This window comes from Cornus florida, unplaced genomic scaffold (assembly GCF_030987335.1).
Source record: "Cornus florida cultivar Cherokee Brave unplaced genomic scaffold, ASM3098733v1 CherokeeBrave_3.0.0_Hap2_Chr08, whole genome shotgun sequence".
In the NCBI taxonomy this organism is placed as follows: domain Eukaryota; kingdom Viridiplantae; phylum Streptophyta; class Magnoliopsida; order Cornales; family Cornaceae; genus Cornus; species Cornus florida.
Window position 1 is genome coordinate 78109721 of NW_026775578.1, and position 20401 is coordinate 78130121.

At 34.7% G+C, this 20401-nt stretch overlaps 1 pseudogene; it reads left to right on the forward strand.

The window, feature by feature from the left end:
* Window positions 1–11179: 11179 nt before the first annotated feature.
* LOC132270492 (F-box protein At5g07610-like) lies at window positions 11180–13351 on the forward strand (annotated as a pseudogene).
* Window positions 13352–20401: the final 7050 nt, after the last annotated feature.

Genomic DNA, 20401 nt, shown 5'->3' on the forward strand with positions numbered 1-20401 from the left:
AATAACTATCCAATCAACTTAACAAGAGTCCTACATCCCCCTTTGTTTTTTTCTCTCTGCCAAACACAAACCCAACAAACAACCCAATCCCACCAACAATACATAAAGATATTTTTTTAGCGGATCTAAAAAGTGATACGAGAGAGAATTACATCCTTCTGAAAATAATATCAAAAATACTTAGCAACTATATTGGCGATTTCGTTACCATGTCTACATACATACTAAGCCGAAAATAGAGAACTCTTTGAAGCGTCAAGCAAATATTGATAAACATTGTCCTACTAAAAGCATATGAATTACCTAGTCTAACCTCACGATGAAACAAAATTTATTGTGTGTCCAATCAAACAAATTATGTTCCTAATTTTAATTTTCGTCTATGACAAATAGAGTGAATTTGGCCAGTGTGTCCCAAGCCCGATAGTACCATCCCCTGGCCCTAGCCCAAACCCACTCCGGAGAAGACTTGGATCTCTTCCTTTGATGTAGGATTGTCCAACTTCTAAGATGGAGGGTTTTCGGTTACCCAATGACAGCCCATTTTAGAACAATATTGCATAAAAGCTATATTTGTTGTAAAAAGTTCTAATATTACGTTTGTTTGATTGAGAGTATTGAATTAATACTTTAAATTTAAAATCTGAGAAAATTTTGTTCAAAATAATTAACTTTTTTCTAATTCTAAATCTAAGCCACCAATTAAATACTCCCAAACATAACATTCATTTAATTATGACTTGAAATCAAAATTTTATATTAAATTACCAACATGTCAGTCGCGTAGCGGAACCAGACCTTTAATTTTCAAAGAGAGGTCATATTCTTTTAGTAATTTAAAATTTCATATTGGGTTCTTTAATAAAGTTAAATTACATATTAAATTACAAAATATTCTCATTCGGAAAAGGGGCGATGATATTTGCGCTCCACATTCTCTTCTAGTGCTCCACTCTTTTTTTTTTAATTAATTAAAATGACAATTTTATTCTTAAGCATCTCTTTTCTTCAAACAGAGAAAATATCTTTTGTATCTGTTATCCATTTTACTTGCTATGCTGGAACTGACGGAGAAGGGGATCACAGATGTTACGGGAGAAAGAAATCTTAGATTATGATCGTATCAATGCAGGGTATGGATTGCGACCAGGCACAGATCTAGTATAGGCCAGTGGGCCAGTTGCCCCAACTAAATTTATTTTCTTTTGCATTTTATAACTATCAATTTTATTTTTTTGATTTATATATTTATAAAATTTAGATTTTTCCCGTACTAAAATTATAAAAAACTTCACTAACTTGACTATTTTTTGTAATTGTCTAGACAATGAGGGGACACATGGTGCTTTTAAGGTCCAAGAACTTTAAAAAATTTTGCACTCTCATTAAAAATCTATGGAAAACATCTAATTTTGCATAACTAAGTGAAAGAAATTTTCTAACCCACCGGCATCATTGGAAAAAATTCAGAAGTTGCAGTGATAAAAAGGCCTTTTCTTTAGTTTATCTTTTTATTTGTTAGTCTACAATACTTTTATAAAGAAAAAGAACTGAGAATGAGATTTTTATGGGTCTCAAATATATATTTCACTTGAAAAGGATAGAGACGTGAGAGGGCAAATTTGTCAATTGATTTAATAAAGGAACAAGGTGGCGCGCTAGAAGCTAAATTTGAAAGAACGACGACCTGGTCCAACCCACTTCATCCAACCTGTTAATGTGTCCCAATAGATTTAAAACAAGTGTTCAAAAGTAAAAATATATGATTTAAAACATATATTCAAAAGTAAAAGTTAGGTAATGCCCAATTTAATTTTATTGGGCCGCATTAGCAGGTTGGATGGATTGGACCAAGCATTGTTTAATTTGAAATGCCAAAATAACCTCCCTTCGACAAAACCCAAAAATAGGGATCAAATGGTTAATAACTCGTATCAATAATTGAAAGTGAGCTTTACTTAATTTGTAACTCTGAGAACAGTTTTCTATTATTCGAAAAATTAAAAATAAAAAATATATAAAATTCAGTTATAAAAAGACCTGTTTTCAAATAACTGTCTTTTATTATTCTCTAAAAACTATTTTCTGTTCTCTCAATTTTTGATAATTGTTTTCAAAGTTACAAACAAAGTAAGCTCTTCTCAAAATTTCATTCATATCAATTGCTAAAATCTCTTCTCCTCACCATTTATCACATATTATTTTGATTACATGACGTAATTAAGAATTTCGGCTTTCTAAATTTAAGAGAGCTCGGGTTTTCAATTTTGGTTATAGAGTTACCCTTATAATTTATCATCAATTGTTTAATCCATATGATTCTTGTTGTTATATATATATATATATATATATATATATAATGGGGCTCACAATTATATTACTAAGTATGTAATTGGTAATGCAAATTGTATGGTGGCACCCAAAACAAGGAAACGCATATAATTAGTTTCTGAAGTGGCAGGGTATCTATTCACTAGTGCAAGTTGGCAAATTACATCCATTAGCTTGTAAATGAAGAAGCTCTTCTCGTGCTATAAATATTGGATCATGTTATATTACTAAAGAGTTCGTTTCTTGCTCAGTGCGAGTTCTAATTATCTGAGACTTGAACAAGAACCTATTGTTGGGTTTGTTTGCTTTATTGGAGAAAATTGTATTTATCACTCCAAAGGATAAAAAAATCTTATTTATTTATTATTTTTCCTTAATTAATTTGTCAACTTAAGTGATATATGTACTTTCCATATGCCCAATTTTACCGCCTTTATTATTTAATGTTCGGTTGACCGCCTTTATTATTTAATAATTAATAATCAGTTTTACTGCTTTTATTATTTAATGGTCGGTTAACTGCCTTTATTATTTAATTTTTAATGATTAGTTTTACTGCCTTTATTATTTAATAATTAATGATCAGTTTTACAGTCTTTATTATTTAATGGTCGGTTTACTGCATTTATTATTTAATATTTAATGATTAGTTTTACCGACTTTATTATTTAATGATCGGTTTTACCGCCTTTATTATTTAATGATTTATGACTGCTTTTACCGCCTTTATTGTTTAAATTATAATAGTTCATATTACGTTATTGTTTCACTTAATGCCATTTTATTATTAATATATACGTTTATTTTTATTCTATGCTAAAATTGTGTTTTTATATTGTTATTATATCTGGTTATTCTGAAATTGTCAAACTTGACACAGTTGGAATTCATGGCCCAAACATTTTCAGCAAAAATTATTTATCTTGAATTCTGAACGGTCAGATCCATTTAGATGTTATGGGTTTTGGAAACACAATTCAAGAAGAAAATAATGCATTATCACAAGATAAGGCAAATACCATGATTTTCCTTCGTCGCCATATTAGTGAGGAGCTAAAAACTGAATACCTCGTTGAAAGAAATCCACTGAATTTGTGAAAAAATTTAAAAGAAAGATACGATCATCAGAAAATAGTTATCCTCCCAAAAGCTCGAGCTAATTGGCAGCAATTGTGGTTGCAAGATTTCAAAATTGTGGTTGAATACAACTCTGCTCTATTTAAAATCAGTTCTACACTGAAATTATGTAAAGATACTATCACTGAAGATCTCCTATTGGAAAAATCATACACCACATTTCACGCCTCAAATGTGCTTTTACAGCAACAATATCGAGAGCGTAGATTTGAAAAATATTCAGAACTACTATCATTTTTACTTGTGGCTGAGCAAAATAACGAGCATTTATTAAAAATCCACCAGTCTCGTCCAACTGGATCGACACCGATCCTTGAAACATATGTTGCCTTATTTCGTGGACGTGGATATAGACGTGGACATAGGTGTGGTAGTGAATATGGTCGTGGTGGTCTAAATGGAAATGAATATGGCCATGGTAATCGAAATGGTCATAATGGTGAATATGGTCGTGGAAGAAATCAATCCTCAAATTCTAACAATCAGAGATTCACCATAACCCTAGAAAAGGGATTATAATGAAAATGGGAAAGATATGGCCCAAACTTCAAAGACAAATGCAAATATTTATTATCGGTATGGAATGACAGGGCTCTGGCAAAATATATGTCATACGCCTATATACTTGGCTGGTTTGTATGAAGCCTCACTAAAGGAAAAACAAAAAAAAGATAGAAATGAATTTCACTAATTTCAATGAGCTAGTGGATATCACAAATCTGGATGTGTCTAATTTATTTGAGGATTGTAATGGAAAAATTACCCACTTGATTGGTGATGGAAATGTCCACACCAATTAAACTCTACTTTCTTTTATCATGCAATCATTAGTTTGTGTTTTTTGTTTGTTGTTTGTTTTTATTGTTGCGCTTGTACTGAAGTTTCTTTAGTTACCTTTGAATTAAAGTTTCTGTTATCATAATAAAATCTAAATATAAATTCTGCATGATATATATATATATATATATATATATATATATATATATATATATATATATATATATATGCATGGATCTGACAAATGCATTGGTTAATGGCGATGATATATGCCTTGCAGACAGTGGAACGACACAATTTTTTGAGATGAAAAATATTTTACCCACTTAACATTAACTGAGGTTAGTGTTAGTACAATTTCAGGTCCTACAAATTTGATTGAAGGCTCTGGAAAAGCTGATATTGTTTTACTATGTGAGACAATAATACACATTGATAATGCCTTATATTTTACTAAATCTCGAAGAAATTTGTTGAGCTTTAAAGATTTACGGAAAAATGGGTATCATATTGAGACCACAAATAAAGGAAATGTGGAATATCTCTGCATTACTTCTAAAAAACATGTACTTGAAAATTTTCCTATTATCTCATCTGGGTTATATTATACAACCATTAGGACAGTTGAGTCAAATGTTGTGATATACCAAAAATCTTGTGACTCAAAACTTTTTATGCTTTGGCACAATCGACTTGGTCACCCGGGAACTACAATGATGAGTCAAATTATTGAAAATTCACATGGACGCTCACTAAAGGATCAAAAAAATTCTTTTAACAAATAATCATCTATGTACTGTCTGCTCACAAGGCAAGTTGATTATTAGACCATCCTTTTCAAAAGTCATTGTTGAATCCCCTACCTTTTTATAAAGAATTTACGAGGATATATGTGGGCCAATTCATCCACCATGCGGATCATTTCGTTATTTTATGGTTTTAATTAATGCCTCAGCATGGTGGTCACATGTTTGTTTGCTTTATACTCGTAATATTGCATTTGCTAGACTCCTCAAATTATGGGCACATTTTCCCGATTATCCAATTAAGACAATCCGTCTTGATAATGCTGCTGAATTTTATTCTCAAACTTTTGATGACTATTGCATGTCAGTTGGAATTAATGTTGAACATCCTATTACACACACTCATACTCAAAATGGTTTGGTAAAATCTTTTATTAAAAAACTTCAGTTAATTGGTCGACCTTTACTTATGAAAACAAATTTACCTGTTTTTGCTTGGGGACATGCCATATTATATGATGCATCATTAGTTCACATACGACGAACTGCTTACCATAAATTTTCATCATTATAACTTGTGTTTGGATAACAACCAAATATCTCTCATATACGAGTTTTTAGATGTGCCGTATATGTTCTTATTGTACCACCACAACACACTATAATGGATCCCCAACATCAACTTGGAATATATATTGGTTTTGAGTCTCCTTCTATTATTAGATATCTTGAACCTTTAACAGGTGATATATTTAAAGTACGATTTACTGACTGTCATTTTGATAAGGTTGTTTTCCCCACCAATAGGAGGAGAAAAGAAAATTTCTAAAAGGTATAATGAGATCACTTGGAATGCCTCAACATTATCTTATTTTGAAACTCACATAAATCAATGTGAAAAAGAAGTTCAGAGGATTATTCATTTGCAAAATGTTGCAAATTAATGACCTTTCAAAGGAAAATGAGAAGGTTTCTGCTGCTAATAAGCTGAAGAAAGAGATGAACTTTGCTAATGAATATAAGGAATCATGGAGGAGGTAGTTTGTGATTCCCCTCGAATCCGAAACATGGGTTGATCAGGCCCAAGCCCAAACCCGAGGGAATATCAAACAATTAATATTTAAATGAACACAGATTACAAAATGAATTAAGAATTTAAATAATTAAAAGCTGAAAAAACTCTAAAATATAATCTTTTAAACTCAAGTACTGAAAATCCATTAATCCAAAACCTCCAATAGTTTAACAACTCGGGAATCCATCCAGTGGACCCCTAATAATATTCCAAACTCAAATAGAAAACCAAAAGAAATCCATAACTAAATCATGAAGAGAGATCCTACGTCTTCGAAAGAATGGGTGGCTGTCTTTGCTCAGCACGAACAATCTCTACGCCTGGAACTGACGAACACTTGAAAAATAGAAGTGGGTCAGGCTCACGAACAAGTTCTATCTTACTACAATCCAAGTAGAGACCCGATACGCATGTACATACTAAACAACTCAACAATAGCTATGTAGTTCGTACATATATATATCCACACTACGGGACTCTCACTGGACTATGCAGGGGATCTCAACCTGAATAGAAGGTAACATGCAAAACGCACCTGAGTGGGCATGACAACCTAAGCCTAACAGGGTATACCTCAACCAACATAGCCAGTTACGCATCCTACTGCATATACGCTCCCTAACCGTCGACTCTGAGGCTCAAGCTCATATCACGGTATCATAAATATATATATTTAAAGTCCATACTATCCATCTATAATAAATCCAGTTAGCCGTTCAGCTTGTTCAGCCGCACAGACTTACATATAAGTGGGATTTTATTTTCATAATCCGTTCCCTTATTCCAAAATAGGTAGGACTTAGTGATTTGAGCTAATCCATCCCTAGTATGCCACCGTCCCATACCGTTGCATACAATCCAAACATCCAGCAGTTGATAATATAGACTATAAATGTAAATATCAACCAATCCATAAATTCCACAATTGATAATCGAAATATTAAATATAAACATCAATTGTTCCATACTAAGCATGATAAAGTTGTGTAAATTAACAGGCTTATTCGACACTACTCCGCAAGGTCCAATAATTGATAATACATATCACACATGTAAACATCAATTAATTTCCAAGTAAGCATAATAAAAGATATAAATTCACATGCTTATTTCATACCAGTCCAGTAATTGATGAACTAAATAGTTAATTTATAAACATCAATTAAACCTTAGCAAGTGTTATATAGATTTAAACATGCTTAATCCTACCACTGATACATGATTAGAGTGGTATAACCATCCACAGGAAACTGCTAAATTAATCATAAGCAATTCAAATTCTTTACATCCAACAACAGTATTCAAATTTGTTTTAAAGATTTATATATTGTTTTTGCTATAAGCGCCAGTAATTTTATTACACATTAACCAACCTTTGGAAGTTTTAATTATGGCCTTAGACATTGCTGAAAACCCCTATTATACCTCCTACTTGAATTTGAAAACTTCAAAGTCTAAGCACCGTAGCCAAACAAATCGCTGGAAAACCAAAAAAAAAATTTGAGGGAGCCGCCTCCCTAGTGCATTGAGCCGGCTCCCCATTGTCGGGAGCCGCCTCCAAGGGCCCTAGAGCCGTCTCCCTCTTTGAGGGAGCCTGTTCCCTTCTAACGGGAGCCGACTCTCCTTCTGTTCCTTCGTCTCTTTCAAGTCTGGCGATTTTCCGATGAACTGTCCTTCATTCCTAAGGTACCTAGGTGTTTAAACTAGGTTCCAGTATGTTCCAGAAATAATTAAATTCGTTATTCAATTACCGACATCAATTAAAACATGAATTATGCAAAAAGAATTTAAACCCTGCAATTAGCCATTCCTGAACACTTACAGTTTAAAGCAACTCAACCATGCAACCTAGACTAATTAAATTCTTTATACATCAATTGACATGAATTAAATTATGAGTTACACAAGAAAGAATTTAAAACGAGCAATAAACAATTTGTGAACACGTCATGTTAAAAGCATCTCAGACATGCAAACCAGATTAATTTTAATCTTTATTTATTTCTGGAATTGTATTAGACATGTGAAGAACACGAGCCAAAGGGAGAGAGTTAGGAATAGAACTTGCCTTTAGGTCTCAGTCTGAAACCTTGCACCGTCGTCTTCCTAAATTCTCCGGTGAAATTTGAATACTGTAAACCCTCCTCTGTTCTCTCTCTGCCTCCACTGTCGCGAATAGGGTTCTAAAACCCTAGGCAGAACTTAATACATATATTTATAGGCCACACTTAAATCTAAGTCGAAGTGTATTAAGAGACGGAGATTAAGTCGGCTAACCACAATTTCATAAAAAGAAAAACCCTAATCTATACGACATATAATTTTAAACCAAATAAGTCCACTTAAACAAATATATAATTAAAACAAATTAATCAAACAACAATAAAAACAATTAACCAATTAATTAAAAATAACTAAACACTTAAACAATTAATTCAAATAAATAACAATTAAACAATTAATACAAATAAAATAACCAATTAACAATTAAGCAAAATTAGGCAACTAACCAAAAATCAAATAATCAACTAAAAATGCAAGAAAATAATAATTAAAATACCGAAACTATCCTTTTAAATTTAGGGGTATTACATAGTTCAAGACAGGTAAAGAGCAAGTGGAATAGCTTGAATCTGAGCTGCAATGGTGGAAAGGCTATGTTCAAACCTGCACCACTGTTGGGAAGAAAATGCAGGAACAATACTCTGAAATAGTTCGACTGAGGAGGCCTTCAGATTTGCCTTCAACCATGCCTCTCTTCCAAAAGGCAAGAAAAAGGTTTCTGATGCTTACAATCTTAACTTGGGCGTCTCATTTGCCTATGGCGATGATCAAGTGGCGGAGGAAGAAAATGTGTTGTTTGCTGCATTAATGTTTAAAGAGAACTGCTCTGCCCCTCTTAGCCCCAGTTCTTCAGTTCCTCTGGTGAACGTCTCAGGCCACAATGTAGCGTCTGCCTTCCCCTCTAAGCCAGTTAACCCCAAGGCTATGTAGTCTAGGATTTTTTAATACATGAATGACTATAACGGATAAATACTTTTGAACATTATTTGTTTTTCGATGGTGGAATTTTTTCCATGCCTTCACAACTTTTCAAATATATTCACTGGATATTCTGCTATCTTTTTTTTAGTTAAAGGATATTCTGCTATCTTGTTGTACTCAATTTTTTTTTTTTTTTTTTTTTTCATTAGCACATTTTTGTGCCTTACAGGAATTATGATAGGAATTTTAGTCTTTAGTCTTTTTACCTAAGGCTCCGTTCGTTAGGAAGAAAGTAAATTGGATGGAAGGGAGAGAAGAAGGGAAGAATGATACATCCCTAGGGAAGAGATTATGGACTTCCCTCGTTTTGTTCGGTTGGATGGAAGAGAAGAGAAGAACCTATCAAATTCCTTTGTTCGTTGCGAGAGAAGGGAAGGGAGAATTTAAAATTATTTTTATCATTATGCCTTTATCATTATGCCTTCATTATTATTTTTTTCGCCAGTAAATAGCTATCATCTTTACTACTCAATTAAACAGTACCATTAATTTCACTCTAATTTATTATTTATTTTAATTAATATATATATAAAATCATATTTCATCATGTAGACGGTGTATTTTTTCTTTATGTAGACTGTGTATTTTTTTTTTTTTGAATCCTCTTTTTTACTAATAAGGAAATTATATAACAAGTAATTCATATATATATATATATACTTTCTCCTTTATCTTGCCTTGAACCTTTTCCTTTTGCGTGAGATGAGATGTGTAGGGTTTAATTTTTAATATTTGGAAAGGATAATATTGTAATTTAATAGTATTATAATAGCTCCACTTGTTTTCTCTATAATAGCTCCACTTAAATTCTCTCATGTCTTCCGCTCAAATTTGGACGCATGAAAATTTGTTAAGAGGGAGGGATAAGACATACCTCCTGTTTTCCTTTCCCTTCATACCCCCTTCCTACTGAATGAAGGAATTTTGTTCCTTCCCTCCAATTTTCTTTCCACCCCTCTTCTTCCTTCCTATCGAACAGAGCATAAGGCACATTCCTTTTATTATTGTTCCTCGGCACATTTTTGTGCCTTTGAGTAGTTTTGATGAAAATTTAAGCATTCGGTACTTCTACCATTTTTAGAATTATCCTAAAATTAGAATGCATAATCTTTTTCTATATCATTTTTTAACAAAGGTCTAAACATTGTTGAAGAATAAAAATATGGAGCAACCCAATTACTTGCTTTTTATTCCTTTAATTCAATGCAACAAAAAAGTTGAAATCTTATCACTTAAATACATCCATATAAAAAATCGGTTAGAAAAATAGAATCTGACTATTTTAAAGGTCAAAAAAAAAAAAAAAAAAAAAAAAAAAAGCTTGTGAGAGATCATTTCATCCAAGGCTATTTTCTTTCCACCCCTCTTCTTCCTTCCTACCGAACAGAGCATAAGGCAAATTCCTTTTATTATTGTTCCTCGGCACATTTTTGTACCTTTGAGTAGTTTTGATGAAAATTTAAGCATTCGGTACTTCTACCATTTTTAGAATTATCCTAAAATTAGAATGCATAATCTTTTTCTATATCATTTTTTAACAAAGGTCTAAACATTGTTGAAGAATAAAAATATGGAGCAACCCAATTACTTGCTTTTTATTCCTTTAATTCAATGCAACAAAAAAGTTGAAATCTTATCACTTAAATACATCCATATAAAAAATCGGTTAGAAAAATAGAATCTGACTATTTTAAAGGTATAAAAAAAAAAAAAAAAAAAAAAAAACATCCAAGGCTACACTCGAACAGAGAAATTATTATATGATTTTGAAATTATTGATCTCGGCCAATCACTATGTGACATAACAATAAAAAGCTTAATAAATCTTTATATATCTTTGATACATTTAATGACTTGTCACATGGTGAATCATCGGTTGACCATCTAATAATTTCATTATTATACGGTCATGAGATTATTATTGATTCCGAAATCATTGGTAAGGAGAGAGAGACATTCATGTACCTTTAATACTTCTTTACTTTGTTTTATATATTTATCATCAACCAATTGTATCTTATTATATAAATACAAATAATTTATTTTTTAATCATTTTATCAGTAAGTATCAGTATCTAATCAATTGATAACACCTTAACACTAACTAATATAATCAGAGCAATTAAGCTTTTCTCATGCCTAATAGTATCTCAAGTGCAACCCTGTTTGTTTGTTGGAAAGATTTTGTTTTTATTTTTATTTTTTATTTTTTATTATTTTTTATCCTAAAAAACAAAACAGTTAACATTGCTTTATTCCCGGAAAATTTCAGAAGCGTCCTATGCAATCTTCAGTGGTCAACTCTGCCTGATCATCTTCCTCCACTAAAGTACTCTGCAATCATCAAAATCTTGTATAAACTTGTTAGTTGCAACTCTCATTCCATAGCCAGAATAACATTGTCAACACATTTTTTTTTTTTTTTTTTTTCTTCACACACAAATCTTCTCCTCTTCTGTTAAAATGCTCTCTAAGGCGTCCAAATGCACACCACCAGCTCACATAATTGCCACCAACGAGGACCTCATAACCCAAATCCTACTACGCCTACCAACAACATCACTCCTTCGATTCAAATCCGTATCCAAACACTGGCTCTCTCTCATCTCCAGCCCTCATTTCTCTCTCCTCCGAAACCATAACAACTCCAACACCTCTTCCTCCGGCCTTTTCTTGCACCGATCTTCCGCTCTCATCAACCCGGAATTCGATTTCGTCCCATTCCACCATGAAAATTCAACACCACCTCCCTTCAGGAGACTCACTTTTGTTGATGACCCTAATGGTTTAAGAATCTTGCAGTCCTGCAATGGACTGTTGTGTCGTTGTAGCTTTAGATCTCTTCGTTCTAAAAATTACTGCTACATCTACAATCCAACCACCAACAAATTCACCACACTACCTGACCCCAGTCGCCGACCTTTTAGGTTCGGCTCCAGTTCCCAATGAGTTCGTGGTGTTAATTTAGCTTTCGACCCATCCAAATCACCTCATTACAAAGTTATCTATGCTCATTTATCTGATCAATCACCTGAGCTATACGAGATTGAGATCTATTCGTCCGAGACCGGCATCTGGACGCCCTCCGGCGACCCTTTTCCGGCAGATGTTAACTTTAAGCTGGGCGTGTTCTGGAATGGCGCAATGAATTGGATTAGCATATGGGGTGATTCTTTGTATTTCGATTTGGATGAAGAACGTCTAGAAACAATGCCAATGCCTCCAGTTCCAGATAGTTGGGAGGAGAGGAGGCTTAGGTACTGTTACTTTATTTCCCAAACCACAGTATAGGATTGCTGATTGCTTGTGAATTTATTTACTCTATTTCCTTAAAAAAATTTCAATTGTTTTTATTTTTAGGAGTACAACACAATACATATAATATATATATATATATTGTATTTTTTGTCATTTTATTCCTATAATCATAAATAAATCAATAATTTAGGATTTAGAACTAAATGTTTTCTATTTTTTATTTTTTAAAATTTAATATATCAAATTTTTAATTAACTCATAATATATTTTAAATTGGGTTGAATTCTATTTTTTTAAAATAATTACGAAATTACGATGAAAGTGTCTGAAACATATCTTTATTGTGTTCATATTCGATGAAGATTACTTTTAGGTATATTGGTAGAAGTCGTATATGATGAAAGTGTTCGAGTATCCAATACCTTCATGACACATCCGGAGAAATATCTTACAAAGTGATATATGCGAATACAATGTTTCTCATAGCTTAAGATTCTTTTCCAACAGGTACTTTGGCGAGTCTTGTGACCATTTACATCTTATAGAGATTTACGGCCCACGAACTACCCAGTTCAACGTATATGAGATGGAGAGAGATTATTCAAAGTGGGTTGTGAAGTACCATATTGATCTGGACACAGTAACAAGTGCGTTTCCTGAAATGATTCGTACCCATCTTCACCCATCGGACTTGCATTATTATGGATTTACGGTACTAAGTGTTGTTAGGCGAGAGAGTAATGATGACTCATTTCTTGTGTTGCATGTATCTAAGAAGGCCATACGCTTCAATTTCAAGGACAACACCTTCAAGAAACTTTGTGATTTTCCACCAAGTGGTCTAGATATTGAGTGCCCTGATTTTGAGGGTTCCTTGAAATTTGGATTTTTTTTTATGCTTATCAATACATCGAGTCTCTCTCTGCTGTTTGACAATATGTATGGTGCTAAGTTTCATTCTGTGTTCCCTGTTTTATTTTAAAAAAATTGTGTATATATGTGTGTGTGTGTATAGATATATATATATATATATATATATGTATGTATGTATGATGCACTGGTCATCCATTTTGTTCTTTCAGCTGTGAAGTAGTATGCATTTGTTGCCTTGAAAGTTGAAGCTTGAGTTATATAGCTAGCTATAAGGCACTAGTTTATTTGTTCTTGTTACCGAGTGTTACATACTATGAAGCACGGACACTCCTTTTAGTGGTCTCGTATCAGTGTCGAATACTTTTTGGACACTGACACGTGTGTCCGATACTTTTGTGAAGTGTCCAAAAATTATTTTTTATTGGACACGGCTTGAACATGGCTCAGCCACTGGGTGGATACGGATCGGACACGGGGGAGACACGGCTTGGGCACGGCAGGGTATATTTTGTAATATTTTTTAAGATAAATGGGGTACCAATTTCAGTCTCTTCTCTTCTTTAATTATCTTTGTACATAAACAAAATATATTTTTTTTTTTTTTAAGTTACATGAACAAGACTTTGTGAAAGACTGAAAGTATATATGTTTATTCATGTACATATTTAGTCCATTATAACTATGTCTCTCTGCACGTCTTCGTTTGGAATTTGAATCAACTTTATTTTTCATTTATTTTCTATTTTGTCTTGTCTATGTTTTTCTTATAACAAAGATGAAATTATTGAAATTAGTAATGTTATTTGTTGTTATTTTGTTTGTAATTTTGTATTTATATATACCCGTTTGTTATTAGGTTGTGTAAGGTTCTAGTAATTATATTTTGAATATATAATTATATATATATATATATATATATATATATATATATATTATTTTATATGCGTATCCCCGCCGTGTCCGTATCTTATTTTTTTAAAATTTGTCGTGTCGCCGTATCCCTGCCGTGTCCGTGTCTTATTTTTTTAAAATTTGTCGTGTCGCCGTATCCGTGTCGTGTCGTACCCATGTCTTGTGTCGGTGTCCATGCTTCATAGGTTACATAGATTGAGATTAGGTTGTAATTTAACTGAATATAAAATTCATGGATTATGAATGAAAATATATTAAGTTTTGTAGCATTTTCTGATATTTCAATACCTAAATTGAGAGGGTTTGGTGTAAGGAATTAACATCCTTGGTACTTATTTGCATAAAAAATAACTCTTAATTCAGACCCATGCCTATTGAGCCAAGTATTGTGATCGTGGGAAGAGGAAGACTCGTGACCAAGCCAGTGCACATAATTCAAATATCAGAGAGTGCTTGCTTTCCCTGATTCTGCCTAGAGACCCTACCAGTTGCACTCCACAGATCGGACAACCTACAAGGACACCCCAGACCAACAACTCAGTCCCTACTCATCCAACCCATCGCTTCGACTCTCGCTCATTTATTATTTGATCCCTACCTAAAACTTAAAAAAGCACCCAAAAAGAAGCAACATAAAAAGGACCCAAATCACAACTGAGCAAGATCTTCAGAGTCTTTTTGTGCATGCCTGTTCATCATCTGCTGTGCATTCTTGGTTAATCTTTTAGTTGTGTAGAATTTGCCTGAGACAGTGTTTGCTTGTGCTTGGATGGGTTATATATTTAGCTGTAGGCAGTAGTGTGCTGCTTTGTTATGTTTTGGTTAGTTTTATTTAGTTTTCCTTTGGCTGGGTTGTATCATTCTAGTTCTCTCTCCTGTTAGGGCACCATGTATATTCTTCCTCTCTTTAATACAAGCTTACCCTTTAACTAAAAAAAAAAAGGAACTCCTAGCCCTTAAAGTGATGAGGCCAGCAAGGGACCTTTGAAAGACATATTTCTTGTTCTCTGCTATAACGACCCACTCTACCACGTGGTATGATATTGTCCGCTTTGGGCCTGAGCCTGTACGGTTTTGCTCCTAAACTTTACCCCAAAAGGCCTCATACCAATTGGAGTGACACACCTACATATAAGTAATTCACCTTTCCTTTAGCCAAGCAATGTGGGACTGTGCACCCGTAGCTTGCCAGTGTGGTAGTCTGTCAGTGTCTCGCATCCGCCCACGGCATACTTGCCCACAGGGTCATCATAATCCACCCCCCTTGAAGGCCCGATGTCCCCATCGGCACACTTCCAGCTAGGTCAGGCTCTGATACCATTTATAACAACCCACTCCACCACATGGTATGATATTGTTCACTTTAGGCCTGAGCCCACACGGTTTTGCTCTTGGGTTTTACCCTAAAAGGCCTCATACTAACTGGAGATAACACTACTACATATAAGCACTTTACATTTCCCTTTCCTAGACGATGTGGGACTGTGCACCCATAGCTCGCTAGTGTAGTAGCCTGACAGTGCCTCGCACCCGCCCATGACACACCCTCCCACAGGGTCAACACAATTTTGTAACGACCCACTCTACCACATGGTATGATATTGTCCGCTTTGGGCCTAAGCCCGTATGGTTTTGCTTCTGGGCTTTACCTCAAAAGGTCTCATACCAATTGGAGTGACACACCTACATATAAGCATTTTACCTTTCCTTTACCAAGGCGATGTGGGATTGTGCACCCGTAACTCGCCAGTGTGGTAGCCTGACAGTGTCTCGCACCTGCCCACGGCACACCAGCCCACAAGGTCATCAAATTTGGGGTGTAACAATTTAGTATTTGTAACGACCCACTCCACCACATGGTATGATATTGTCTGCTTTGGGCTTGAGCCCGCACGATTTTGCTCTTGGGCTTTACCCCAAAAGGCCTCATACCAATTGGAGTGACACACCTACATATAATCATTTAACCTTTTCTTTACCTAGGTGATGTGGGATTGTGCACCCGTAACTCGCCAGTGTGGTAGCCTAACAATGTCTTGCACCCGCCCACGGCACACCCGCCCACAAGGTCATCACAATCCACCCCTTTTAGAGTCCCGACGTCCCCGTCTGCATACTTCCCGCTGGGTCTGCCTCTGATATCATTTGTAACAACCCATTCCCCCACATGCTATGATATTGTCCGTTTTGGGCCTGAATCTGCACGGTTTTGCTCTTGGGTTTTACCCCAAAAAGCCTCATACCAATTAGAGTGACACACCTACATATAAGTACTTCACCTTTCCCTTATCCAGGTGATGTGGGACTGTGCATCCGTAGCTCGTCAGTGTGGTAGCTTGTTAATGTCTCCCACCTGCCCACGGCACACCCGCCCACATGGTCATCACAATCCACCCCCCTTTGATGCCCGATGTCCCCGTCGGCATACTTTCGGCTGGGTCAGGCTCTGATATCATTTGTAATGACCCACTCCACCACATGGTATAATATTATCCTCTTTGGGCCTGAGCAGGCACAGTTTTGCTCTTGGGCTTTACCCGAAAAGGCCTCATACCAATTGGAGATAACACCACCACATATAAGTACTTCACCTTTCCCTTTCACAAGCGATGTGGGACTGTGCACCCCGTAACTCGCCAGTGCGGTAGCCTAACAGTGTCTCGCACCCGTCTACGACACACCCGCCCATAGGGTCATCACATCTGCAGTGCCTTGGAGTCAGATCAAGGACACATTACACACACACTTCCACAGCAAAACCACGGCCAAATGCAACCTTTCCTGGGAAGGAGAGGCCGCCGTTACAAGAATTTTTGTTTGGCCAAAAAACAGGACTTAACCATCGACCCTTTTCTGGCAAAGGTTAACTTTAAGATGGGTGTGTTCTGGAATGGCACAATGAATTGGATTAGCATATAGGGTGATTCTTTATATTTCGATTTGGATGAAGAATGTCTCGAAACAATACCCATGCCTCCAGTTCCTGATGATTGGGAGGAGAGGTGTAATACCCCTAATTTTCAGAGGATTTTAAAAGGATTTACTTAATTATTTTTATTTGCATTTTAATTGATTATGTGACTATGTGTTTATATGCTTAAATGATTTAATTGTTTGATGTGAATTATGTGATTTATTTGTGTGTATTTGTTTGATAAGATTTATGTGATTTAATTATGTAGTTGTTTGTAATTATTTGTTAGCTTAAATATTTAATTGTTTATTTTAGTTTATTTTATTTTTATTTAATGTAATAGGTTTGGGTAGTAGTAATGAACCAACTAAATGGGCCTCATGGACTATTTAGATAGGAAGCCTAGATAGGTAAGGATTATAGCCCATGGATGTATTTTAGAGATATATATATATATATATATATATATATATATATATATATATATATTGATATGTGTGTGTGTGTGTGTGTGTATATATATATATATATGTATGTATTATTAATAGTATTTATATATAGATATTGTGTATACCGACTATTACTATTATTACTATTATTATTAGGATTTTTACTATAGTTAGTATTATTATTTTCTTTTCTTTTTCCATAAGTATACCTAAGTTATATTAGGATTAGGATTAGGTTATTATGTATTGTGTGTGTGTGTGTGTGTGTGTATATATATATATATATATATATATATATATATATAAGGATCTGCTAGAGGAGACTGTTTTATTTACGTGAGTTTTAGAAAGAGGCTTGTTCGCGGGATAGATCAAGAGTAGCAGAGGGAAGAACGACGACAACCAGAGGCTGCCAGTGTTGAGGATCAGATCGGAGAAGGAGATTAAGGTCTTTATTCAAGACCCTTAAGGCAAGTTTTATATTTTACTCCTCTCATTTGATCTAGTGTTCAATACATATCTAGGATGGCTTTAGGATGATTAAACAAAATTAATATACTAATTTGCATGTTTAAATTGCATTAAAACAGAGAGTTTATATGTTTAAATATATGTTTGCATGATTTGTATGATTTTGTAATTTGATGCATGAATTGTTGTTATAACTTGATCTCTACATCCCTAATTCATGTAATTAAAAATAGTTTTTTTTTTTCTTTTTGGGTGGTGGAAACAATTGATTAAGAAAACCTCACTAGCTTTAGCTTGTGGGCCATGTCAGTTTATGGCTGAAAATCATCATTTAAGGTTCCGAAATTGCATTTTGTAATTGTTAGGAGCCAACGCAGTATTTTTGTGATTTTTGTTGGAGGCTGAAATGAAGTCCGATTGTCTTCATATTTTAAATTTAGTTGTTTTCGTTGATTATGTTTCTTATTCTATTTTTCCAGAATTTTTAAAGATACTTTATTTTTAGGCTTATTTTCTGAATTGCGTTCGTTGTACTAAAACTCGATAAATTTTAAATGATGAGTTAAATACAGGGTGTATGTTTGATAAATAATATTAATCATATTGAAAACATACTGGGTATGCAATTAAAATATAATAATCATATTAAAATAAATTTCACACATTTGGCCCCTTGCCATGTCATCCATCTCCTTCAAGGCCTTATCACGATGGGCCTTGACTTTGCTCAAGTCAGTGGAGAGCTTCTTGTTTGTGTTGTTCAGGGAGTGGAGAGCTTCTTTATTTTTAGGCTTATTTTCGGAATTGCGTTCGTTGTACTAAAACTCGATAAATTTTAAATGATGAGTTAAATACAGGGTGTATGTTTGATAAATAATATTAATCATATTGAAAACATACTGGTATGCAATTAAAATATAATAATCGTATTAAAATAAATCTCACACATTTGGGCCCTTGCCATATCATCCATCTCCTTCAAGGCCTTATCACGATGGGCCTTGACTTTGGTCAAGTTCGTGGAGAGCTTCTTATTCGTGTTGTTTAGGGAGTGGATCATGCAATCCCTAGCCTTTATAGCCCTCTGCATAGCCATCATCCCGAACATAGTCTTCATAACCAACATACCATTCAGAATTACTGAAATGTGACAACTCACATGGCCAAAATGATTAAAAGGAAGAAAAAAAAAAAAAAAAGGCATAGAAAAAATAAAGTTACCTCCATAGCACTGATAGGGAAATGAGTGAATAGTTCCTGCCTGTCCAGCTTATCTTGAACTTGCAAATCTTTTGGAGTCCACAAGTACCTGTAGTAAGAGAGGTTCGATTGGACTGTTTCTGAACATGGTGTCTATGGGAGTTACCATGACATCATTGCCTTGGTCATCCACCTTGAAGAACTTTGGACTCCAGACACTGAGGGGCACATTGGATCCTTCAGGACCAGTTGTCTGAGCCCTCTGATTGGATGGACTAAAGCCAGAGCCAGATCCACCCGATTGGAGTCTTCTCCTATGGACGTCTTCCCATAGATCTGCAGCAAGTCTCTTCCTAAGAGATGTGTTATGCGTTGAAGTTTGAGCTTCAGGAGGCTGTTGCAACCCATCATCCTGCTGAGTCTAAGTGTTTTGGTTCGTTTGGGCGTCTATAGGATGCCTGCCAAAGGAATGAAGCTGAAAGCAAGCCATATGTACGTCTTCACAAGCAATACTTCCAAGGCACTCAAGAGTTAGCAAGGAAGGACTGGTGGGAATGCTATGCCACACGTTCTACCTCAAGAATCTGAGCCTACAAACAAATTGAGTAATCAAATAGCTTGAAAGGTACGTCCAGAAACTGACAGATGAACCTATAGAAGCGAGGAAGACACATATCACATACACATTCGTACTTATGTCTTTTATAAGGTGGATACAAAGAAAGAGCACATTTCCCAAATTTGGTTGGGATAATGGCAAAATTGGCGACCTTCTAGTTTCCCCCAACCACAACTATTTTATTCCTCCAACCCTTTTTAGATTTAGGATTACCCCTATATAAAGAACAACCAGGGATCAGGAAGAAATGCAACTGAAAGTCATTCCTCCTCGAATGACTCGTATAACGAGTCTTTACAATCTTATAACAAAAAAATATATCAATGATAGAAAGATCTAGGTCGCGGCTCAAATTTAAAGCTAACAAAATAGAAATGACCCTAAACTAATTTGGGTTTACTTGATTTGACTTGTTTATAATGAGGTGGTGTACGGGATGTAAGGGAATCCTGAGGACTTCTAAGTGTAAAGAGGAAAAGGTCATCTCCCCATCATCAAGCCATTCACCGACTTCATAATCAACGTTATTAGGGTAAGGTCTAAGTTGGATATTAGTAGAAACCTGGTAACGGCAACTCAAGACATCTATGTTGA